We start from the raw sequence: 26,769 nt of genomic DNA, 5'->3' as shown, positions 1-26,769 counted from the left end.
GACCTGATCATAAGTACCTGTATTTTTATTTCGCATTGTATCAACTCGAACTCCTAAATATTTTTCCACTGGCTCCACAATCCCCCATTTCTTGTTGAAATACTTAATTATTTTAGTCTCAGTATTAAGACTTACAAATGGGTTTTCAATTCTCAAGACCCTTTTCCAATGTAGATCTTACAGAGTTATCTTTTGGCAAAGCGGACGATACTTCATGTTTATATTGGGAGTGCAGTCCACCAGCAACTTCTTCCACATCACTAACAATTGATGAAATTAAACTATTTGCCATACCACTACCATGGAGTTTGGCAATAATTGTAGCACAGATATCTTTTGTGTTTTCTGTGATGCTTTGACCTGATCCATTGTACCCAGCGTCAAGGCTCTGCACGACACTTGTTCTTGCAACTTCTGTACCATTTTGTAAACCGTGAAAATCAGCCTGAAATAACTGAGGTTTCTGCATCACCACTGACAATAATCCTTAACATTTACACTAATTAAATGTTTTTTTTTTAAACCTGAAAAAGTTGAAAACTGACGCCTACAATGGTCTTGTGCACAAACTAACTTAAACCTGGTTCTTGGATAGAAACTGTGTCGGATTCGCAAATGAGTTATTAGGCACTGGCTGGTAGCGTGCACTGCTTGACAAAAGAAACATTTAAACATATTCATATGTCATTCAAAAGTTCTGCCTGCAACTCACAAACTCTTGGAGACTCATCTGTTGTGGTAACGTCAATGTTGTAGACAGTTGTCTGAAGTGTAGAAATGGACCAGGGACTCATCATAAGACAAGTTGAAGATATAGTGGGATTTAAACAGTTCATCAAAAGCACCCAATGAGCTGGTGGCTTGGCCGAGGATGAGCTGATTGTCAACAGTAATGTAGAAGGTATCAATTGTCTTCTGGGTTCGGCCAATGGCATGGATGTATGGTTGTTTACCCTCTCTTTCCTGAAGATATTCATCGATGCTGCAGCATGACTACAAGAAGAAGAAAATAAATATTGTAAATGTGTACACCTTCAAGTGAATCTGGTACTTGCTGGTCCATGTTAATGTAATAGACTGTGTATACTGCCCCTGTGATTTGAGATAATTTGCTTCACTGGAAAAACTTTCCTCCCAAATAATTGGAACATACTGGCCTGTAATACCCATGTATTTGAAAGGAACACACTTAAAGCAACATGTGGACAGGAAAAGCTAGCAAGTGCATAAAATGGTCTAGTGTAATTTTGGCATATAATGTACCTTATGAGAGTGCACCACTTTGTCCACTGCATCACTTGGACTTATTTTGGTCCTCTTCCGTCCAGCTGTGGGTGGCAAGAGATTGAGAAGCAGCAGCATGGAAGCGATGTCACTGTCCCGGTCTATCAAGAAGAAAAACAAGACATTAATGTCTACTAGGAAAACATAAAACTAGCTAACTAATTTCTGTCTAGCTTAACCATTTCATGGTTCTCTGTGAGTTTCTCAGCAGAAGTCGGCACAGCTCAGTTGTCTGAGTCAGTTGTTTGGCTTCTTTGATGACCTTGGGCTTGAATGAGGTGTCCCACTTCTCAAGAATCTTGGAGGCTGTTTTAGCACCTAACAGTCTTGATTCACCAGTTGATTATACACACAAGCATATGTATGAAGCCAGGGATCAGTGCATTGTTAATGGTGCGCTTACTGATTTTTGATTTCAGTGTGTCGTATATTAAACCAGTGCAAATCAGAATCAAGATCTTGAAGAAAAAAAAGAATACAGTCAATAAACCAGGAAGATCAATGGTTAGGTGTTTTCATTGCTAACATTCAGCAAAACAATGGATATTAAAGACTTAAGGTTAAATAAAATAAATATAAAACTCACCAGTCATTTGTGTCACTTTGACATCCGAAAAGCGTGGAAATGTTTTGAAAACATCTGTGCTTCTTTGTGGGTCATGCACTAGGTCCTGACGATATTGAAACGTTGTCTTCATCTTCTCTAATACACTTGCTTCATCAGAACAGTGAATAAGAAATGAAATGGCCTCCCTACAGGCATCTCCATCCAGCTGCTGAGGCAGTGTGGTGGCTGATCTTCAGCGCTTTGGTCCTTGTGCTTGATGCACTGAGGCTTCCTTGACTGGACGTTTCCCTGTAGTCCTGGAAATGGTTTTGAGGCGCCACGCTGAATATCCAGTGCCCTTTTTCCCATCATAGAAATGCTCCTATTACATTTAAATGAATAAACACAAATAATCACAAAATGATCTTACAGAAAATGCAGTTAACCCAAGTAATTTCAAATCAGGGCGCTATCATCCATATTATTGTTGAATTTTGAAATATTTTCACACTTATAAGCAACTGTAGTTATTTTATAATGTAAACACATTTATTTTGAAAAAATGGCAAAGCCCTTTTCTGTAAATCTGGTGTTGTGTTTTCTTGATAAGGTGGTAAAACTTACATAACTCTTAGGAGAAAAATGATCCTTCAATGTGCAGGAAAGAGAGTAATAATTCTCAGGGCATACGTCTCCTTCTGCTAACAGGAAGGAATCCTGCTATAGAGAGAAGAAAGTTGATCTTTGATTATTAGGATTCCTCCGTAAGGAGGAAACCTATTGTTATTGGTGGTTTTATTATTAGGATTCCTCCGTAAGGAGGAAACCTATTGTTATTGGTGGTTTTATTATTTGTAATTCTTGTACCATGGGAGTCAATGGCAGCCCCTAGACCCCATCGACAACTTTTTGTGAAATTTGGCACACTCATTAAGGACAGTTTCTTCTATACCTACACCAAGTTTCATGTCTCCCATTAGACCACTCTAGCGCCACCAATGGGTCAAAGTTGGACTTGTGTTTACACACGCAACTTTTGAACCGTATGACTCATTTTCAAAAATGAGGTACCATTGGATTCCCTGGATCAAGCCGAGTTCAACGCACACCATGGCGTTAATTTCCGGTTATATAGATTTCCCGCCATTTCCGGTTTTATCAAAAACCTTTGAAAGCCTACTCCTCCTACAATTTTTGTCATATCTTCTTCAAAATCACCAGAGATGATCTTCAGACCAAGCCTCACAAAAGTTATCGAAGGAATTTTGATCCTCATAACCGTCTGTCCGGTACAGCCAATCAAATTCATCAGAAAAGCCGCCAAACAGGATGTGAAGTCATGTCTCAGCAAATCTTTGAGATATCAACACTAAACTTGGTAGATCGGAGGAAGACACTACAACATGTTACCATGTGCAAAAGCAAATTCATATCTCAAAAAATGATTGATATAAAGCAAATTGAACTTATCGCTAACGCTAAAATAATGCTTTACACATCAGCCAGTCAAAAACTGATACTCTGATTCAATCACAAGTTCATATGAAGACTCTTGAGAATGTTCATAACACAAATCTGTGAAAAAGTTGACTGTAAGATGAAAGGTCGATTTTTGGTGAATATTTGAAACATGCTTGCTTGGCTAATTTCTAGGCAAATTTCCAATGAATGTCTCCCCTGCTCCTCCCCGCGCGTGCTCCAAAATCTCACACACACTCAGCCTTCCCTTGACACACGCGCGGCCAAGACGCACACGCAACATTTCAGGAGAGTGTGGGCTGACCAAGCCCCCACTCATTCCTTGGTCTTTAGCAAAGGCCCATGTGGCTCTTGATGGTATTGCATTTCCGATTTTGTATGCAATGGTAAAAAGGTCTCAAATCCTGAAACATTGATAGTGTAGGCCGAGAAACACTTTAACAAAAGCCCATGTGGATCTTGTTGGTATTGCATTTCCGATTTTGTATGCAATGGTAAAAAGTTATAAAAATCCTGAAACATTGATAGTATAGACCAAGAGTAACTACCACACCACAAATGGCCCACCATTACCCATAGGTGGCGCTACAGGCCACGCCAAAAAGCACAAATATACAAGGCTTTCTGGAATGGATAGGCTCACCAAGCCCCCTCCCTTCACTTATTGGCTTGAAAAAAAGGCCCATGTGGCTCTTGATGGTATTGCATTTCCGATTTTGTATGCAATGGTAAAAAGGTCTCAAAATCCTGAAACATAGATAGTATAGGCAAAGAAACACTTTAACAAAAAGCCCATGTGGATCTTGTTGGTATTGCTTTTCCGATTTTGTATACAATGGTAAAAAGTTATAAAAATCCTGAAACATTGATAGTATAGACCAAGAGTAACTACCACACCACAAATGGCCCACTATTACCCATAGGTCTTCCCTTGACACACGCGCGGGCTTGGCAAGACGCACACGCAACATTTCAGGAGAGTGTTCCTTGGTCTTTTGCAAAGGCCATGTGGATCTTGATGGTATTGCATTTCAGATTTTGTTTGCCATGGTAAAAAGTTCTCCAAATCCTGAAACATTGATAGTAAAGGCCAAGAGTAACAACAACACTTTAACAAAAGCCCATGTGGATCTTGTTGGTATTGCATTTCCGATTTTGTATGCAATGGTAAAAAGTTAAAAACATCCTGAAACATTGATAGTATAGGCCAAGAGTAACTACCACACCACAAATGGCCCACCATTACCAATAGGTGTCGCTACAGGCCACGCCCTAAAGCACAAAGCACTTCACTTCTTGTGAAGATTAAAGCGCTTCACTTCTTGGCTTGAAATAAAGGCCCTTGTGGATGTTGATGTTATTGCATTTCAGATTTGGTATCCCATTAGAAATTCTGCAGCATTGATTTTTCTATACAGTTACAATTTGTCAAGAATATACATTTTTCAATGGTTCGCAATGCTTTACACGTAAGCCAGTCAAACAAGTTCATATGAAGACTCTTGAGAATGTTTAGTACACAAATCTGAGAAAAAGTTGACTCTAAGATGAAAGGTCGATTTTTGGTGAATCTTTGAAACATGCATGCTTGGCTAATTTCTAGGGAAATTTACAATGAAATGTGTCCCCTGCTCCTCCCCGCGCATACTCCAAATTCTCAGACACTCATTCTTCCCTTGACACGCGCGGGCTTGGCAAGACACACACGCAACATATCAGGACTGTGTGGGCTGACCAAGCCCCCACTCATTCCTTGAATATCAGCATAGGCCCTTGAGGACCTTGGTGTCATTGCATTTCCTACTTTGTATGCAATAGTAAAAAGGTCTCCAAATCCTGACACATTGACAGTACAGGCCAAGAGTAACTACCACACTTTACCCAAAGCCCATGTGGATCCTGTTGGTATTGCATTTCCGATTTTATATGCAATGGTAAAAAGTTTTTAAAATCCTGAAACATTAATAGTATAGGCCAAGAGTAACTACCACACCACAAATGGTCCACCATTACCCATAGGTGGCGCTACAGGCCACGCCTTAATGCATAAAGATACAAGGCTTTCTGGAATGGATAAGCTCACCAAGCCCCCTTCCTTCACTTACTGGCTTGAAATAAAGGCCCTTGTGGATCTTGATGGTATTGCATTTCAGATTTGGTATGCCATTGGTAATTCTGCAGCATACATTTTTCTATACAGTTACAATTTGTCAAAAATAAACATTTTTCAATGGTTCGCAGTGTTTGGAGGAATCCGCCATTACTGCTTGCAGTTATATTTCTTTTTAGGATTCCTCCGTAAGGAGGAAACCTATTGTTATTAGGATTCCTCCGTAAGGAGGAAACCTATTGTTATTGGTGGTTTTATTATTTGTCATTCTTGTACCATGGGAGTCAATGGCAGCCCCTAGACCCCATCGACAACTTTTTGTGAAATTTGGCACACTCATTAAGGACAGTTTCTTCTATACCTACACCAAGTTTCATGTCTCCCATTAGACCACTCTAGCGCCACCAATGGGTCAAAGTTGGACTTGTGTTTACACACGCAACTTTTGAACCGTATGACTCATTTTCAAAAATGAGGTACCATTGGATTCCCTGGATCAAGCCGAGTTCAACGCACACCATGGCGTTAATTTCCGGTTATATAGATTTCCCGCCATTTCCGGTTTTATCAAAAACCTTTGAAAGCCTACTCCTCCTACAATTTTTGTCATATCTTCTTCAAAATCGCCAGAGATGATCTTCAGACCAAGCCTCACAAAAGTTATCGAAGGAATTTTGATCCTCATAACCGTCTGTCCGGTACAGCCAATCAAATTCATCAGAAAAGCCGCCAAACAGGATGTGAAGTCATGTCTCAGCAAATCTTTGAGATATCAACACTAAACTTGGTAGATCGGAGGAAGACACTACAACATGTTACCATGTGCAAAGGCAAATTCATATCTCAAAAAATTATTGATATAAAGCAAATTGAACTTATCGCTAACGCTAAAATTATGCTTTACACATCAGCCATTCAAAAACTGATACTCTGATTCAATCACAAGTTCATATGAAAACTCTTGAGAATGTTCATAACACAAATCTGTGAAAAAGTTGACTGTAAGATGAAAGGTCGATTTTTGGTGAATATTTGAAACATGCTTGCTTGGCTAATTTCTAGGCAAATTTCCAATGAATGTCTCCCTTGCTCCTCCCCGCGCGTGCTCCAAAATCTCACACACACTCAGCCTTCCCTTGACACACGCGCGGCCAAGACGCACACGCAACATTTCAGGAGAGTGTGGGCTGACCAAGCCCCCACTCATTCCTTGGTCTTTAGCAAAGGCCCATGTGGCTCTTGATGGTATTGCATTTCCGATTTTGTATGCAATGGTAAAAAGGTCTCAAATCCTGAAACATTGATAGTGTAGGCCGAGAAACACTTTAACAAAAGCCCATGTGGATCTTGTTGGTATTGCATTTCCGATTTTGTATGCAATGGTAAAAAGTTATAAAAATCCTGAAACATTGATAGTATAGACCAAGAGTAACTACCACACCACAAATGGCCCACCATTACCCATAGGTGGCGCTACAGGCCACGCCAAAAAGCACAAATATACAAGGCTTTCTGGAATGGATAGGCTCACCAAGCCCCCTCCCTTCACTTATTGGCTTGAAAAAAAGGCCCATGTGGCTCTTGATGGTATTGCATTTCCGATTTTGTATGCAATGGTAAAAAGGTCTCAAAATCCTGAAACATAGATAGTATAGGCAAAGAAACACTTTAACAAAAAGCCCATGTGGATCTTGTTGGTATTGCTTTTCCGATTTTGTATACAATGGTAAAAAGTTATAAAAATCCTGAAACATTGATAGTATAGACCAAGAGTAACTACCACACCACAAATGGCCCACTATTACCCATAGGTCTTCCCTTGACACACGCGAACATTCTCAAGAGTCTTCATATGAACTTGTGATTGAATCAGAGTGTGCTTGGCAAGACGCACACGCAACATTTCAGGAGAGTGTGGGCTTACCAAGCCCCCACTCATTCCTTGGTCTTTTGCAAAGGCCTTGTGGATCTTGATGGTATTGCATTTCAGATTTTGTTTGCCATGGTAAAAAGTTCTCCAAATCCTGAAACATTGATAGTAAAGGCCAACAGTAACAACAACACTTTAACAAAAGCCCATGTGGATCTTGTTGGTATTGCATTTCCGATTTTGTATGCAATGGTAAAAAGTTAAAAACATCCTGAAACATTGATAGTATAGGCCAAGAGTAACTACCACACCACAAATGGCCCACCATTACCAATAGGTGTCGCTACAGGCCACGCCCTAAAGCACAAAGCACTTCACTTCTTGTGAAGATTAAAGCGCTTCACTTCTTGGCTTGAAATAAAGGCCCTTGTGGATCTTGATGTTATTGCATTTCAGATTTGGTATCCCATTAGAAATTCTGCAGCATTGATTTTTCTATACAGTTACAATTTGTCAAGAATATACATTTTTCAATGGTTCGCAATGCTTTACACGTAAGCCAGTCAAACAAGTTCATATGAAGACTCTTGAGAATGTTTAGTACACAAATCTGAGAAAAAGTTGACTCTAAGATGAAAGGTCGATTTTTGGTGAATCTTTGAAACATGCATGCTTGGCTAATTTCTAGGGAAATTTACAATGAAATGTGTCCCCTGCTCCTCCCCGCGCATGCTCCAAATTCTCAGACACTCATTCTTCCCTTGACACACGCGGGCTTGGCAAGACACACACGCAACATATCAGGACTGTGTGGGCTGACCAAGCCCCCACTCATTCCTTGAATATCAGCATAGGCCCTTGAGGACCTTGGTGTCATTGCATTTCCTACTTTGTATGCAATAGTAAAAAGGTCTCCAAATCCTGACACATTGACAGTACAGGCCAAGAGTAACTACCACACTTTACCCAAAGCCCATGTGGATCCTGTTGGTATTGCATTTCCGATTTTATATGCAATGGTAAAAAGTTTTTAAAATCCTGAAACATTAATAGTATAGGCCAAGAGTAACTACCACACCACAAATGGCCCACCATTACCCATAGGTGGCGCTACAGGCCACGCCTTAATGCATAAAGATACAAGGCTTTCTGGAATGGATAAGCTCACCAAGCCCCCTTCCTTCACTTACTGGCTTGAAATAAAGGCCCTTGTGGATCTTGATGGTATTGCATTTCAGATTTTGTATGCAATGGTAAAAAGTTAAAAACATCCTGAAACATTGATAGTATAGGCCAAGAGTAACTACCACACCACAAATGGCCCACCATTACCAATAGGTGTCGCTACAGGCCACGCCCTAAAGCACAAAGCACTTCACTTCTTGTGAAGATTAAAGCGCTTCACTTCTTGGCTTGAAATAAAGGCCCTTGTGGATCTTGATGTTATTGCATTTCAGATTTGGTATCCCATTAGAAATTCTGCAGCATTGATTTTTCTATACAGTTACAATTTGTCAAGAATATACATTTTTCAATGGTTCGCAATGCTTTACACGTAAGCCAGTCAAACAAGTTCATATGAAGACTCTTGAGAATGTTTAGTACACAAATCTGAGAAAAAGTTGACTCTAAGATGAAAGGTCGATTTTTGGTGAATCTTTGAAACATGCATGCTTGGCTAATTTCTAGGGAAATTTACAATGAAATGTGTCCCCTGCTCCTCCCCGCGCATGCTCCAAATTCTCAGACACTCATTCTTCCCTTGACACGCGCGGGCTTGGCAAGACACACACGCAACATATCAGGACTGTGTGGGCTGACCAAGCCCCCACTCATTCCTTGAATATCAGCATAGGCCCTTGAGGACCTTGGTGTCATTGCATTTCCTACTTTGTATGCAATAGTAAAAAGGTCTCCAAATCCTGACACATTGACAGTACAGGCCAAGAGTAACTACCACACTTTACCCAAAGCCCATGTGGATCCTGTTGGTATTGCATTTCCGATTTTATATGCAATGGTAAAAAGTTTTTAAAATCCTGAAACATTAATAGTATAGGCCAAGAGTAACTACCACACCACAAATGGCCCACCATTACCCATAGGTGGCGCTACAGGCCACGCCTTAATGCATAAAGATACAAGGCTTTCTGGAATGGATAAGCTCACCAAGCCCCCTTCCTTCACTTACTGGCTTGAAATAAAGGCCCTTGTGGATCTTGATGGTATTGCATTTCAGATTTGGTATGCCATTGGTAATTCTGCAGCATACATTTTTCTATACAGTTACAATTTGTCAAAAATAAACATTTTTCAATGGTTCGCAGTGTTTGGAGGAATCCGCCATTACTGCTTGCAGTTATATTTGGTGTTTTTATTATTTGTAATTCTTGTACCATGGGAGTCAATGGCAGCCCCTAGACCCCATCGACAACTTTTTGTGAAATTTGGCACACTCATTAAGGACAGTTTCTTCTATACCTACACCAAGTTTCATGTCTCCCATTAGACCACTCTAGCGCCACCAATGGGTCAAAGTTGGACTTGTGTTTACACACGCAACTTTTGAACCGTATGACTAATTTTCAAAAATGAGGTACCATTGGATTCCCTGGATCAAGCCGAGTTCAACGCACACCATGGCGTTAATTTCCGGTTATATAGATTTCCCGCCATTTCCGGTTTTATCAAAAACCTTTGAAAGCCTACTCCTCCTACAATTTTTGTCATATATTCTTCAAAATCACCAGAGATGATCTTCAAACCAAGCCTCACAAAAGTTATCAAAGGAATTTTGATCCTCATAACCGTCTGTCCGGTACAGCCAATCAAATTCATCAGAAAAGCCGCCAAACAGGATGTGAAGTCATGTCTCAGCAAATCTTTGAGATATCAACACTAAACTGGGTAGATCGGAGGAAGACACTACAACATATTACCATGTGCAAAGGCAAATTCATATCTCTAAAAATGATTGATATAAATCAAATTGAACTTATCGCTAACGCTAAAATAATGCTTTGCACATCAGCCAGTCAAAAACTGATACTCTGATTCAATCACAAGTTCATATGAAGACTCTTGAGAATGTTCATAACACAAATCTGTGAAAAAGTTGACTGTAAGATGAAAGGTCGATTTTTGGTGAATATTTGAAACATGCTTGCTTGGCTAATTTCTAGGCAAATTTCCAATGAATGTCTCCCCTGCTCCTCCCCGCGCGTGCTCCAAAATCTCACACACACTCAGCCTTCCCTTGACACACGCGCGGCCAAGACGCACACGCAACATTTCAGGAGAGTGTGGGCTGACCAACCCCCACTCATTCCTTGGTCTTTAGCAAAGGCCCATGTGGCTCTTGATGGTATTGCATTTCCGATTTTGTATGCAATGGTAAAAAGGTCTCAAATCCTGAAACATTGATAGTATAGACCAAGAGTAAATACCACACCTCAAATGGCCCACCATTACCCATAGGTGGCGCTATAGGCCACGCCCAAAAGCACAAAGATACAAGGCTTTCTGGAATGGATAGGTTCACCAAGCCCCCTCCCTTCACGTATTGGCTTGAAAAAAGGCCCATGTGGATCTTGATGGTATTGCATTTCCGATTTTGTATGCAATGGTAAAAAGGTCTCAAAATCCTGAAACATAGATAGTATAGGCAAAGAAACAGTTTAACAAAAAGCCCATGTGGATCTTGTTGGTATTGCTTTTCCGATTTTGTATACAATGGTAAAAAGTTATAAAAATCCTGAAACATTGATAGTATAGACCAAGAGTAACTACCACACCACAAATGGCCCACTATTACCCATAGGTCTTCCCTTGACACACGCGCGGGCTTGGCAAGACGCACACGCAACATTTCAGGAGAGTGTGGGCTTACCAAGCCCCCACTCATTCCTTGGTCTTTTGCAAAGGCCTTGTGGATCTTGATGGTATTGCATTTCAGATTTTGTTTGCCATGGTAAAAAGTTCTCCAAATCCTGAAACATTGATAGTAAAGGCCAACAGTAACAACAACACTTTAACAAAAGCCCATGTGGATATTGTTGGTATATTTTTCCGATTTTGTATGCAATGGTAAAAAGTTAAAAACATCCTGAAACATTGATAGTATAGGCCAAGAGTAACTACCACACCACAAATGGCCCACCATTACCAATAGGTGTCGCTACAGGCCACGCCTTAAAGCACAAAGCACTTCACTTCTTGTGAAGATTAAAGCACTTCACTTCTTGGCTTGAAATAAAGGCCCTTGTGGATCTTGATGTTATTGCATTTCAGATTTGGTATCCCATTGGAAATTCTGCAGCATTGATTTTTCTATACAGTTACAATTTGTCAAGAATATACATTTTTCAATGGTTCGCAATGCTTTACATGTAAGCCAGTCAAACAAGTTCATATGAAGACTCTTGAGAATGTTTAGTACACAAATCTGAGAAAAAGTTGACTCTAAGATGAAAGGTCGATTTTTGGTGAATCTTTGAAACATGCATGCTTGGCTAATTTCTAGGGAAATTTACAATGAAATGTGTCCCCTGCTCCTCCCCGCGCATGCTCCAAATTCTCACACACTCATTCTTCCCTTGACACGCGCGGGCTTGGCAAGACATACACGCAACATATCAGGACTGTGTGGGCTGACCAAGCCCCAACTCATTCCTTGAATATCAGCATAGGCCCTTGAGGACCTTGGTGTCATTGCATTTCCTACTTTGTATGCAATAGTAAAAAGGTCTCCAAATCCTGACACATTGACAGTACAGGCCAAGAGTAACTACCACACTTTACCCAAAGCCCATGTGGATCCTGTTGGTATTGCATTTTCGATTTTATATGCAGTGGTAAAAAGTTTTTAAAATCCTGAAACATTAATTGTATAGGCCAAGAGTAACTACCACACCACAAATGGCCCACCATTACCCATAGGTGGCGCTACAGGCCACGCCTTAATGCATAAAGATACAAGGCTTTCTGGAATGGATAAGCTCACCAAGCCCCCTTCCTTCACTTACTGGCTTGAAATAAAGGCCCTTGTGGATCTTGATGGTATTGCATTTCAGATTTGGTATGCCATTGGTAATTCTGCAGCATACATTCTTCTATACAGTTACAATTTGTCAAGTATAAACATTGTTCAATGGTTTGCAGTGTTTGGAGGAATCCGCCATTACTGCTTGCAGTTATATTTTTTCTTCTTGTAGTACAAGAAACATTAGTTATATCAGCGTTTAATTACAGCCTTTAATTACATTATTTTGTAATAAAAACCTTTTTAAATCTTACCCATGGCTCTCAGTCATATCACTCTCCATTATGTTGACAAGCTGTCTCCGCGTGCGGTGCATAAGTGAGTTTTCAGACTTGTACTCTTAAAGAATATCCTCAACTCCAGGCTAGAAAGCAATGTGGGAATACCCAGTAGGGACGGGAGTGGTGAATCGAATATCAGGATATCCTAAAGTAAGTTAGTATTCGAATACTTTTTTGAATACTTATGGGCGTAGTTTGATTAAAAAAAATTAAGTTGTATTGAAAAACCGTCGCGTCATGTTGTGAATTCTAATAGCTGTGACGTTAAAAAATGATGAAAACCATCAAAAAAGGTAGGTTACGCATGCGTTCTGCTGCGAGTCTCCTTTCATTTCATTTGGCGCTACAAGAAGCATAGTGTCCTGGCTAAGCAGTACCACGCAACAACCTCAGTTCCTGCAGTCTTTTCTACGCCGGCCTGCTCGTAAATCGACTCCGTACTAGCCTCTCCCCTGAGCATGTTTACATGCTAATTCTCATGAATAAAAATGTGTATGGCTAATGCAGTTGTGGCTTATTTATTTTCTTACCAGTAGCCATGTAGAGCTAGCGTAATCGGCTGTTTATGTTCGCAATGTGTGGTGGCGCACCGTATCCTATAGGATTCCGGTTCCAAGTTAATATCCAAGTTAATATGCAATATTTCTCCATGTCTTTTGTTTTTATGGAGGATAGCCTACCCAATGTGTTTAATTTAGTCCAATGTAGCCTTCTTTTTATTTCACATAATAATAGGCTATCGCTTTTCCGCCAAATTAAGAGCCTACGTCTGAAGACGCAGCGTTTTTTCAAGTTCATTGTCTTTTTGTCATGTTAATAAATTGATCTTTCATTTGTTTTCTTTATTCAACCCTTATTTAATCTAATAGTTTAACAGTCCCAATTATTGCCAGAATGTGTGGTGGTTCATGTGTTTAGTGTATGCTTTGCGTCACGTCAGGCTAATTACATAACGGAACCACATTAATAAAATAGATTATCCGGATATTCGAAAATAATTTCGGATACTATTCGAATAGTGAAATCAGTTCAAATCTCCATCCCTAATACCAGTTCTCTAAAGTCACTTTCAATGAAGAAAGTGGTAGGGTATCCGTGAGGGAAGATGGTGTTGAATGACCTAAAGGGGAAAATTATTTGAAAAAAGAATTTGATTAACTTTTTGTGGCTTTATACATTTTAGTATAAAACATGCAGGTAACCCTAAAGTATTTAGATTATATTTTTTGTAATATGTAACAAACTTGACCCAACCTTGCCCACTGCCATGTTTGTTCCATAAAGAAAGGTCAATGTTAGCTGCACCAAAGAGCCCTAAACATTAACATAGGTTTTCTAACTGACACCTACTTTCATCTGAATATATGCTGTCACATACTGTCAGGCACAAGTCTAGAGCTGTCTCTAACAGCTCTAAAAGAATGTCTTCCTCTACTGCTGTGTCAGTTTCACCAAACATGTAAAGTTGAGCTGCATTATCAGGAAGCCCAAACTTGTTTTTGACTATACAAGAGAGAATGTAACCAGATAAAGTCCCCTGGAGAAAATGTTATATCATCCTGCTTAACTTTGTATTTCCTTATCTTGTAAGCGTTAAACTAAAAGATTCTGCAGCAAAACGTATACTGCCATGTACTAACTAATGTTGATGATTCCACCATGTACTGACAATTAAAGTAAAGCCCTGCAATAAAAATAAAAGATGACACAAAATTCAAATAAACTGTTAAATACAGCCAAAAGTATTACAATTTTAATTTAAATAATTCAGTTCAGCCACAGAGAATGTTGTTCTGTGATTTGTTGCTTAAGTGGCTACAAATTTTGTTGGGCCATTAAAGGAGGGCTATTTACCTTCACTGATGAATTCTAAATAGGTGAAGCCTGAGTGCAATTTGATGTACTTCTTGATACTATGGTATTTCACCTTCAGCAAGATGGCACATCCTGAAACTGCACATAGTGGAGAAAAAGCAATTAGCTTATATTTAAGTGGAAACCAACAACACTGAAGATTGCTTATCATATGCAACAACAATTAGTACAAATCCACACCAGCGCAATTAAACATGAATGACGCAAACGGCACAAAGAGAATATGGCCAGAGTGAAGACGCCAAAAGCTTTGTGCAGGCCATCATCACCAACAAAACAAATAAACGTCCCTGCTTCACTGCACGTGGACGTGCACTCAGCATTTTGAACCTGATAAGACAATGCCACATTAAATGACTTTCATTAAACATTACTGTAGTGTAAAACACTTACCAGATCTTGATTTTCTTAAAGGGGCAATTGATTGCAAAACCTATTTTACCTTGTCATAGTTGAATAACGACAGTTCGGTGGGTAAAATGAACATACAGTGAATATCAAAGTCCATTGACACCTCTGTCCTATGCAAATCTCAAAAAGAAAAAAGGTGGCTGTAAAACGCTAGCTTTTCAACAAAGCCACGTGACGTAGGATGGGGGACAGCCCTTTTTGGCTCTGGTCTGTATCTTTGTCACGCCCCAAAATGTACATCCAGACCAGCCCGAGGTAGCGTCTATCTCCGATACTAGTTAAGCTGCGCACTGCTCTGTAGGGCTGCACAATTATTCGAATTTTAATCACGATCTCGATTTCGGCTTCCCACGATCAAATTTGCGTGATCGAGCGATATTTAAAATGCGTCATTCCGTTCATAGAACGCTCCGTATGATTTTTTTTTTTTTGCAAAGCCAATCTAGCGTTCCGTAAACCAATAGGTGCATTCGACATCGGCTGTGGCTGTATGAAACGACCAGCGAGAGTTGCCGCTTGCTGTCGGGGAGGAGTTATGAACGTCTCCTTTAGTCGGAAAATGTGTCATTTTATGTATTGGACTATGGTAAACTCTTTCTCCAATCTGCAGGCTGCAGCCGGCTGCGGCGCTGCATGGAGTCGGATATACCTAAAGTCTGTTCACGTGCCTCCATGACCCAGTCAGAGTTGTTCCCTACACCATGCAGCTCAGTTTCTAGACTGTTACAGACAAGAGTAACTTGAGGAAAATTCTGCAGCAGATAGCAGTCGGTCATAAGGCTGCCATCTTAACAAAGAAAACAAAACAAAAAACTACCTGTGACCTGCTTTCGCTAATCCCTAAAGCCTTATTTTAGATACAGTATGAGTTTAGATAGCTTGCAAATAGAGGATAGATCGAAGTTGAGTTAGCCAATGTCGTTAGCGATGCTAGCTAACGTTAGTTTGCTAGCTGAATAACATTTAACTGGGTCTTGCAGCGCTGCTTGATTTACTGAAATTATTCTGAAATGTTATGTTCTACTAGCCATTAACCTACTTGAGCTAGGCACAGTTTTCCAATTCCTCTTTCAAGTAATAAGCCCCCGTTCAATTGTTGAGCATGAAATTAGCTGCAAGGTCTGTAGAGCTCTTGGGACTAAGCCACTCGAGCGAGCACAGATGTGTTTTGCTAATGCAGAATTCGGTCAAATAAAATCGGTAAAATAAACGTAATGAGTGGAACATAACATGAAGGATCGTTGCATTTTATTTTGTGTGAGTTTTAAATTGTCCAGTGGGGCAAGTAAATTTCTCTTCCACTTGCCCTACAAAAAAAATCCACTTGTCCCGGACAAGCCTTAGTGTCGAGCCCTATGTATTTGTTTTTTATCGATGGTATATTTCCATTATGCAGGTACAATGCATTGTGACAATAACATTAGGTTAAAATCAACAAATAATCGTGATAATTAATCGTGATCTCAATATTGATCAAAATAATCGTGATTATCATTTTGACCATAATCGTGAAGCCCTACTGCTCTGTGTAGGCTACTTATAAGGAATTACAAAGAAGAACGTTTTGAAATATATAACAAGGATATTAAAATTGGACCACGGTCGTAAATGTTGTGTTCCAGGCTGTACAGGGAAGGCTAACACTCCCAGTCTTCCCAAGGAGCCAAACATTCAACAGGCATGGCTGCTGTTGTCTATGAGAAGATCACGGCAAAGTTCGACACTCAATCATTCATTTGCTCTGAACATTTCGCCCAAGACAGTTTTGACAACCTAGGACAATTTCAAGCAGGATTTGCTAGGAAGCTGAACCTGGAAAGAGGTGCTGTTCCGACCGTATGGTCATTGCAACCGCAAGCTGTAAGGACAGTATGATGTTGTGCTAACAGTTATTAGCAATGCTAACGTGTCCTGTATATAGCATAGGTAGAATGATGATTACGTTTCTACACACATCAAATGACTCTAGCTAGACTAGCTGTAGTCGGCATTAGAAGGGAAGCTTCCCAAAAAATTGCCAGAAAACAAAACAGCAGTCTGGCTTATTGCCTGTCTAGATAATCTATTTGAAAGAACTGGACAAAGGCAGGTGCTAGATATAGGATACGTTAGCATTGCTAGTAACTGTTACTAGCAACACCTAGACTGTAGTAGGCATGTAAACTAGTTTAGCTTGCTAACACAAGAGCATAGGTAGAATGTGTGATCATTTAGCCTAGTTTATTGGCAAAGGGGCTAATGTTGTTTCATGATCCTGACTGTTTCATTCGAATAAAAAACCTGTGTTACATGTAAATCTACAATTAACGATGCATGTTTGTCAAGATCTTTGTCAGGTTATTTTTCAGCAAGATATCTTGAGCTAGCTAACTGAAGCCGAGTGGAATCACGATATGGTTTGGTTGCTAAACCAAGTGGAAACAAGTAGTTATCATTTCAAATTATATGTAGTGAATCTGTTGAAAACATTGCAGTGTAGACATAAGATTTATTTGCGCGTTTTTATTTCAAGTCTCCACCTTCGGTGTTTCAGCGAGTGCTGCTGTTGGCCGTGTTGCGTATTTGCTCCCCAGCTTCACTCGTTGAAAACCAACCAATCAGCGAGCAGCTTATCTAAAATATTAATGAGCATACCATAAAGAGAAAAGCTAATGTTTTTTCCCGGGAACATTTCAGAGGATCTAGCCTGATGTTGTCATACTCATAATTCTAGTCAGAATACGAGTCTGAAAACTCTCCGTTGGGCTGTGACTAGAGGGCGTGTTTCAACCGAACTCGTAAAACAAATGCCTCTACGCTCAATTGGATAGACCAACAACCAATCAGAGCAATGTAATATGTTGTTTGTTGAAAACAAATTCAACCCAGGGGCTCTTTCGTGACGTTTTTGATTACGTTACTGTTGATCATCTGTCCATCATCGTATAAAGCCCGCCCTGGCAATTTCATTTGTCCGTCCAGATCCTGGTTTTAGGTAGTTGTTCCCAATAAGAGACCCTCCAGACCCAACTTCCCAACCACATTTTTTGGGGTTGGGGAGAAGTTGGGCTGGCAGCCAGGCTACAGAGGATCTATCAGGGGGCATAGAAGAGCACCCGGGCCATTTTCAACCCAAGCAATGTTACATACCCTATTCGGAGACCTTAAACTGTGTGAAATACCGAAAAAAAAACAGTCCATCGCCCCTTTAAACACATATTTTAATCTTATATTAAAAGTGACATGACATGAAAACTTCATGAGGTTATTTAACATTAATATGAGTTCCCCTAGCCTGCCATTGGTCCCCCAGTGGCTAGAATTTTTTGATAGGTCTAAACAAAGCCCTGGGTGTTCTTCTCCGCCTTTGACAAAATGAAGGCTCAAAAGCTCTGTTTGAAAATCTCCTCCAAGTGACGTAGATACGAGAAAGTTTACCTCCCCTCTCTCTGCTTTGCCCGCCCAGATCATCTGGCCCGCCCATGAGAAACTGAGCTACCACCGTGCTCAGTGTTTGGATGTACAAATGCAAGCACAAACCTTTAATTCTTTCATTCGAGCCTCTGCGCAACCAATATCTCAATTTTATTTTCGCTGGAAATACTCCGACAACTTCCCAAAGTGTTGTATGTCTGCGCCAAACATTTCAGCCACTAACTACCGTTTCCTCAACTTGAGCCAACACAAAGCTGGACTTGCTGAAATTAAATTCTGGATTATTACTAAATCTCCTTGGTCAAGCTACAAACCTTGGACAAGTTAACTAAAGCTATATCATGTTGTTGCTTTACTATATATGGTTAGCCAGCTTGCTACCCTTAAAATGTGGCTGTAACATTAGCTCTGCAGCCAACAGCTGAGTTACTGTTGCTAACGAAGATAAATGGCATCAAGTGTGTGTGTGAATACAAACGCTGTAAGGTGAGTGTTGTACACTTCTTTGTTATTTGGATAACCGTTCTGCTGTTGGTGTTATGGCTCGGGATATCCGCCTTTCTCCACATTGAAATGACTGAGTGTGCACCTCTGCAAACCAGGGTGATCAGATGAGAATGGCTAAATTCGAGGCATCTTACAGCAACGGGGGCTACGAGCCATTGCGATACATCCGCTGTGAACATCAGCGCATGTTGCCTCCCCGCTCCTCCTCATTAGCATTTAAAGCTACAGACACAGAAACAGCGCCGTTCTGAGGAAAGCTGATTGTGGGACTACTTGTAGTGGCTATAATTCTGCACCATGGCTGAATTTCGGGAAAGAGATTTCAGATACAGTATTAAAGGGACCACTAAGGCCTATATAAAAGCATCCAAAAACAGCATTTCATGTCTCCTTTAAAACATGCTAACCTCATTTTACCGTTTTACAGTTGCAGTACTAACTTAGACTGTTAGCTAAAGGCATTCTTTATAAATAGATAAATGTGGTTCTCACTCTTTAAACCGAATATTCCTGACAGAAATCTTCTCTTTCACACACCGACCGTCCCCATATAAAAAAGCTACGATGACGCCCCACCCCCACACATTTTCAGTTAGTGTAAATCCTGACTGGTATCTTAATAGAACCTTACTAAATACATTAAGAACTTTTATTACATTTAAACACGTTTATTTTACCTCTTATATTTATCAACTGTACGTTAATGTAAGGGAAAAATGTAGGCTAACAAATGTTACTTACTGTAGCAGCTACGTTAGCAACTAACCTACTGTGCTGTAGCTAGCTAGTTAGCTAGCATTAATTATAAACTAGCAAGTAATTTCCATTAATCTACACGTTGGCACATATCGACGGCATCACATCCCACTTTTAATGTTAAAACATTGTTTAAATAACGACTAACAAACTTTATAAATTGATAAATGAGGTTCTTACCCTTTAAACCGAATATCCCAATCCCACACTTTTCTTTGGGCGCGCTAAATTCACTGGCATGGTAAATCAGTGACGACAATGTTCTTCTCGTCAATGAGCAAAGTAACTCAAAATGAGTGTATGCTCCTGACTCCTTAGAATGACGCCCCCCACAGAGCTTTTTCAGCACTGCAAGTGTTCAAATAACAAATCAACACCCATTAACTGGGAATTTAACTCAAATTAACACTACACCAACGTCAGCTACGACAACAACTGGACACTGGACGCTCTTGTTGATCATTGCCAGCAACAAGTACTATATAGGCTACAATCATTTTGTGAACTTAATATTAAGCGGCCAACTGAAATATTAATATTAAATATTACTTCTATATATTTTGAGATAAGAAGTAGTTGGGCAAAATTATATACAGATATGTCATCACAATAGGGTTAGGGTTTAGGGTTAGGGGCTAACCCTAACCCTATATCTGACCTTGGTAGGCCTATGGTACACAATATGGAACACAGCATTTATCTTATGTTTAATTCACGCAGAGTACATGTGAAATGCAGACGGATACAATAAAGACTTACAGATGGTGATACTTTCTGACTCCAACTCCACATCCACCTTGGGGCGTTCCCTACACCTGGATACACACACATGCAACACACACACGCACACACACCAGCATGAGAAAAACTGTCCTGTGGGACACATGCACAGACCCTACCGTAGTCATCTTCTGTCATTACAGTAGTGGAGGGTGTTACCTGTCGCTCATGAGAGAGTCTAGCTCCTCCCACTCAGAGCATCAACTGTCCCTCCACACGTTTCTGTTTGCTGTCTTTCTACGGATCGCAGCTAACTGACAAAACACTCTTCTCTTGTCCTCTGGTAGACAGCCTGACACACCAGTTACTACTAATCTAATATGTTCGGTTCTGGCTATATGGAACATTATGTATGTGTGTGTTATGGCAGTTACAGCTTCTGTGGTCCACTTTGTCCCAGAAACACTTCACACACAGATATGTCATCAATTTAACACTGATCCACTTATGCAATCCTAAAAGGTGAGCCAACAATGAAGATAAGTGAAACATGCTATGTACTAATGAGGTTCCCTCGGGTGTCTGAGGGGTGCGCCTATAGGCTATATATAAAACCTTCGGCTACAGTTATATGGTTGAATTATGTTATGTTGCTTGTTGGAGTGGCGTTCGTATGCTAAACTACTTTTTATTTGGTGTTCTGATGTGACTGTTATAACAACAGAATCTGATGGCAATTCAGTTCAGTGATATAAACACTATTCGTGTAATGTTAATATTGCTTGATTAACATATTGCCACTGGCCCTTCCTATGATCAAGAAAATTTTCTTCATCTCCAGAATAATACATTTTGGGATCATTAACCCATCCTGATGAGAATTAGCGGTAGACTTTGGCGCTTTTAAATGCCTTAAGGGCTTCCCCGGTGTATGGAGGAATTGTGGACGAGGTAAATGTATATGTCAGCAAACGTCAAATTTGGCAGTTTTTTTACTATACTTTAGTGTTTATCAGTTCACTTGTCAGTAAATAAGGATCAAAACCTGAAGTATAAAAATATAGTTGCTTTTCGTTGGGGGTAAGGTGTGCTATTTTCGTGTGCAAAATCATCCTTTCTCATTGAGGAGACCCGAGGAGAGGCATCGAATTGGTCCCCAAGATGGCGGCCGCAACAACGTCACGTAACTGAAACCCATGAATACCCGGTAAAACACATTACTTGATCTATATTGTGTTGCATGCAATGATACAACTAACATGATGATTCAGAGGCAGGTCGCAATGCCTCATGCACCCAGCCAGCATAATTTCCTTGTCATTCCCTCTTGGCCTCAAAGACCTGTCTATGAACAATCATGTCCTCAGTTCTCACAAGTCTCACCTATATTCTTTATCTGGGTAAGTAAACACACTTATAAGGTATAATGTAAGCTTTGTCAATGGAGAATTTATGTTGAGGAAAATAAACCTGTACAGAATAATGTGTTTTTAAAATAAGATTTTATCTTCGTGCCTTGACTGTATATGCAGTGGTGCATTGGTCAGATGAATAGATAGAATTAGCTGCTACATTTACATTTATGCATTAAGCAGACACTTTTATCCAAAGCGACTTCCAAGAGAGAGCTTTACAAAAGAACATAGGTCACTGATCATAAAAACGAGGTAGTCCCAAACATTGCAAGCAGCCAAAACATGAAGCATACATTGTGAAAAAACTAAACAAGTGCCAAAGGGAAGAACCCTAAGAGCATGCAGTTATACACGTTATAAATTAAAACAACATGAACCACAAAGTGCAAGACTGAACCTGTAGAAGAACAAGCAACAGTAAAATATTTCACAGCGAGCACTAGAGTTAACTCCGTAATAACTAACCTACAAGAGCAACAAGTCACTAAATAAGTCATTGTGATCCTGGAGGAAACCAACATCAGGTCCAATCAAGCATTCCTAAATGCCGTTGTACTCCCGGAACAAGTGCGTTTTGAGCCTTTTCTTGAAGGTGGGGAGACACTCAGTGTCCCTGATGGAAGTGGGGAGCTGGTTCCACCATTGGAAGGCAGTGGGAAGGCAGCTGCTACTGCTGAAATGTATGGGTATATGACTTATAGTTTCAATAGTTCTAACAATTGCTAACTGCTTCTTTTGTGCAAATCTGTAGCATCAGAAGCTTCAGAGCTAAAGCAGAGGGCCGTCCAGACAAACTCCCGATAACGTGAAGGCCTATGATTAATTGTGAATCTCAAAATGTTCCTTTCCATCTACTTGCAGTGGTACAGTCAGAAAGACAGACACCCTTTAAAAGAGTGGCGATAAAGGCGACCACACTTCAGGAGTGATCTGTTTGTATAAATTGTCCAGACTTTGAGAATGTACCTTATAGTATTGTAATAGACCTGGAATGTAGCAGATTCTTTCGGCAAGGAGAATGCACACAAAACAAAGATGTACAACGGACTTAGAAAAGGTTCAGTCATTATTATTATTTAGACAAGTACTTAAATCAATGCAGCTACTACCAGTTATGCCGGATAAAGTCAGATTACTAAAAGCCCCAGCAAGCTTCAATATGCCACCCAACTAGCTAACCGACTACCCCCAAGGCCCCGTTAAACTCAGGTCACACAACACTGCAAACCACCGCAACAAATAGGTTCCACACATCACACCGTAGGGCACCGCACACACTCTCATGGCACTGCACTAGGTACACAAGACGCCAGCCGGGCAACACCCGAAGCCACCGTCCTTCGTTCACCCTCCCACCCCGGATCGTAAACTGGTACTGCCGTTTGGTTAAAAACACACGAACACACACCGAGGTAAAGGTTAAAAACTTAACTCGTCCCAATGACAAGACCCTCCCTCGGGGTCTGAGTTTGAGCACTGGCCGGTAAGGGGAGAGACAACAGCCACCAATCCAGCGCTCGTAGGTCCCGCGAGTGACGTCAGCGGGAAACCTCTAGCTGAGAAGCAGCCAACGCACTCCTATTTTTCCCAGTGTTATATTTTGGATGTCTAATTTTGGTCCACTGAAGGGGTTGTTTTGTAACGCCAGGCGACGTTTTGGACGTCTACCGCATGTAGAATGTTGACTTCATTGGGACCTCGGTATAATGGCTATTTAAAGTCCAAATGTGGTCGTTTGTGGACGTCTTTTCAACGTCGAATTTAGACTAATTTCATAATTTTTATACTACTTCTATAATTGTAATCTCATGTTTCACTTTCAATTTCACCTTTGTATGCAGTTACAGTTATCAGCTGCTGCCAATCAAATTGAGTTTTAGGGAAATTATCTGGAACAGTAGGCCACCTTCTGAAATGGGACTAAATCATTTTCCATAAACTCAATTTGATGGTCTCAGTAGAAAATAGAGACGCTCTCAAATGTGTAATGAATTTCTAGTTCAAACTAGCTGCTGAGCCAAACAAAGCTACAGAAAAACGCATAGTACAGAAAATGTCCTCCACCCTCTGGAAACATTCAAGTTATTCACATACCAATAAATCACAATTCAATACCACCATATCGATTTTTATATATATATATATATATATATATATATATATATATATATATATATATATATATATATATATGCTATCCATTACTTCCAGACTTGTAAAACCTACCAGAGTATCAAAGGCCTGTGCATCAGAGAGGTGTTGCTCCTTTAACTCAAAGTCCTCCATGGTCTCAATCCTCTCTATATGGACAGCTGAAGAGGCAGGCTGCGTTTCCTTCAGGCGATGGCGGATGTCGACCAGTAAGCTCAGGACCTTTTTCTGGAACACTGAAATAACACATTTGTTGATGATTACAATGTTCCAATTAGAATAGCAAGGTTAGCTAGCTTACAATTGGTTTTGTAATCACCTTCAGTGTTTGTTATTAGTACAGCAGTGTTGGAGAAAGAAACAAAAGTCCAAAGAAATGTCATCATCTGACATGCCAACGCTATAAGTGAAAAGCAGTTTCTGCAGACAGAGAGAACAGTACAGGAAGAGAGAAGGTGGTAATCTCCACTGCCAATAGATCAATACTTACCACCACAAGGCAATGGGAAGGCTCATCTCCCAGTCTCTGCATCACAAAACATATGTTTTAGAAGTTATTATGTGTGAACCACCTGCTGCAATAAGGTATTTTTAATTACTTGGTTTCTTGTTCAAAGCAATGTGTGCACTGTGCAAGTGATGAGGCAGCAATGGTGATAGGATCACCACCTGAACAACAAAATAATCCAAATTAAGCATAGTGTGAACACAGCCAACAACTCACCATGCCTGTGATAAGGGGGGCTGCTGAGATCACTGTGCCGTGATCGGAAATCATGTCTGGACCTGGCCTGGGGACTGGGGGCCTCCCGGGATCGGGCCTCATGTCTGGACAATGAAGGTGTGCCTGGAAAATTCACTGTGCCAGGACCTGATACTGGATCCACGGCCATAACATGCCATATTTTAACACTGAAACAGTATAACTCTACTGGTTGACCAAAAATAAGGGCTGGAGACCAACCAATAGAAGCCAGCCGAATTATTGATGCTGTGCCCTGTTCTGCTACTTTACCTGGAGCGATAGCCATCCCTCGCATGACCTCTTGCTGCATGACGAGATCCTGAAAACACAGAATATTTTTACATTTTACAACGCCTGACAAAATACAAAAGTGACTGTTTCAAGTCTGATGCAATCAATACTCACTGGGTGTCGACAGGTCCCTGCTCCGAGGTGCTGTGCTTGCATCTTGAGAGCAAAGAAAACAAAGAATATTCAAAGATTTACAATTATTGAAATGAAACAAAAATAATTGGCCATCCGCTCTTCTAAGCTAGACAAGTCTGAAACATTTCATTAAGCCTGTACAATAAATAATTACCAAATTTGAAATCTTCATCACCCCTCAGCAGCTCATCATCTGCAGCATTTTTGCTGTCTGTTTTTGAAACTTCTCAATTTTTTTTTTTTTATTTATTTTTTTTTACCTTTTGAAGCTTTGTTTACACACTAACACACCGTGAAAGGAGAGGGGAACATATAAGCCTAAACAAAGTAGGTGAAAGTATAGTATAGTGGAAAAACTCAAGAACTGAAACTGAACTTTTGTTCAGTGGAAGCTGAAGTTGAGACAGTTGATATGTTGCCGCATGTACTCATCTTAGTGGAAAGCCTCAGTTCAATCCGCTCAACAACACAGGATTCGACACTGCAGAGACTCATTAAAACCATACAGCAAATTTTCATTTCAGGATGCACTATTGTACTTCACTTGTCTTAGGTTAGTGTACGTTTATAAGGTTAGTAAAGGTTATTATGTGTATTAGAGGTTTAGTATACTGTATTGAATAATGTATATTAGGAGATTAACTACATTTTAGTTTATCATAGATGTAATCTATGTCCTGTATACTTATATGTTATGTTATGCCAGGTTGCTTTGCACTGTCTTGTCCTAAGAATGTCAGTGCCCAGTCTGACTGTGTGTTGTTCTGTGCATCTGACAATAAAAGACCTGAACTTGAACTTGAATCGACTCACCAAGGCAAAATCGTGTTTTGGGGTGAACGTGTCGTCATACCTGATGCGCTGAGGAGAGACATCACACGCTGCCTTCTCATCTTGGGGTGGAAGGATGCCTACGAAGGGCCAGAGTGTGCGTATACTAGTTAAGCATGAATGACCAGATTAAGACCTATGTAGCCTAGTGTGACATTTGCAGGCCAGTGGATTATAAGCACCAAATAGAAACACTGATCTCACATGAAATGCCAAACAGACCATGGGCTAAGGTAGGCACAGATTTTAGTTTTTACTACTTTACTAAGTACTATCCTATCTCTGTAGATTATTATTCAAATTTCTGGCAAGTTGACTATATTGCAGGCACAAAATCTGCAACTGTGAAGAGGAAACTGAAAGCTCATTTTGCCAGACATAGTCTAACATTGAGCGTAGATCGAGGCATTTGTTTTACGAGTTCGGTTGAAACACGCCCCATAGTCACAGCCCAACGGAGAGTTTTCAGACTCATATTCTGACTAGAATTATGATTATGACAACGTCAGGCTAACAAATATTTGTTATGATTTAATAAATAACAATTATTAGAAACAAAATAGTTTAATAATAAACTGTACGGTTTATTCTTCCGCCACTACAAAGTATAGTTCCTACATAAATCGTTGCCACGCAACAGCCAAATGGACATCTTTGCCGTCTTTTTTTCATTTGAAATAGTCGATGCGCAGTGATATGGAATGTTAAAGAATGTAAGATAATGCTCGATTTTACAACGCCATGGAACGGGATATAGCCAATCACAATCAAGGATGGGAACAACTAGTTTTATGATATCTGTTTTCTACTTCATGCAACGCCGGCCGCGCAGGTTGCCTTGAAGCTGAGAATGCCATTGGCTGCTTCAAGTCAGCCGGGCTTCAGGCGGTTGCAGGCGACATCGGC

At 40.3% G+C, this 26,769-nt stretch overlaps 1 pseudogene across 1 annotated transcript; it reads right to left on the bottom strand.

Moving 5' to 3' along the window:
• Positions 1 to 663: 663 nt before the first annotated feature.
• Positions 664 to 26,368, bottom strand: LOC146267788 (uncharacterized; annotated as a pseudogene). The gene is made up of 15 exons (XR_014768840.1): positions 25,012 to 26,368; positions 24,877 to 24,925; positions 24,586 to 24,738; positions 24,352 to 24,387; positions 23,937 to 24,097; positions 20,335 to 20,390; positions 19,756 to 19,923; positions 14,467 to 14,565; positions 13,953 to 14,115; positions 13,663 to 13,732; positions 12,586 to 12,695; positions 2,456 to 2,551; positions 1,871 to 2,213; positions 1,264 to 1,385; positions 664 to 993 (listed from the first exon to the last, which is right to left on the bottom strand). The product of XR_014768840.1 is annotated as an uncharacterized LOC146267788 (transcript).
• Positions 26,369 to 26,769: the final 401 nt, after the last annotated feature.

Source organism: Hypomesus nipponensis, chromosome 11 (genome assembly GCF_054491055.1).
Source record: "Hypomesus nipponensis isolate SF chromosome 11, ASM5449105v1, whole genome shotgun sequence".
Taxonomy (NCBI): domain Eukaryota; kingdom Metazoa; phylum Chordata; class Actinopteri; order Osmeriformes; family Osmeridae; genus Hypomesus; species Hypomesus nipponensis.
Note: the sequence above shows the minus strand (reverse complement) of the source record. Positions and strands in the feature narration are given on the sequence as shown.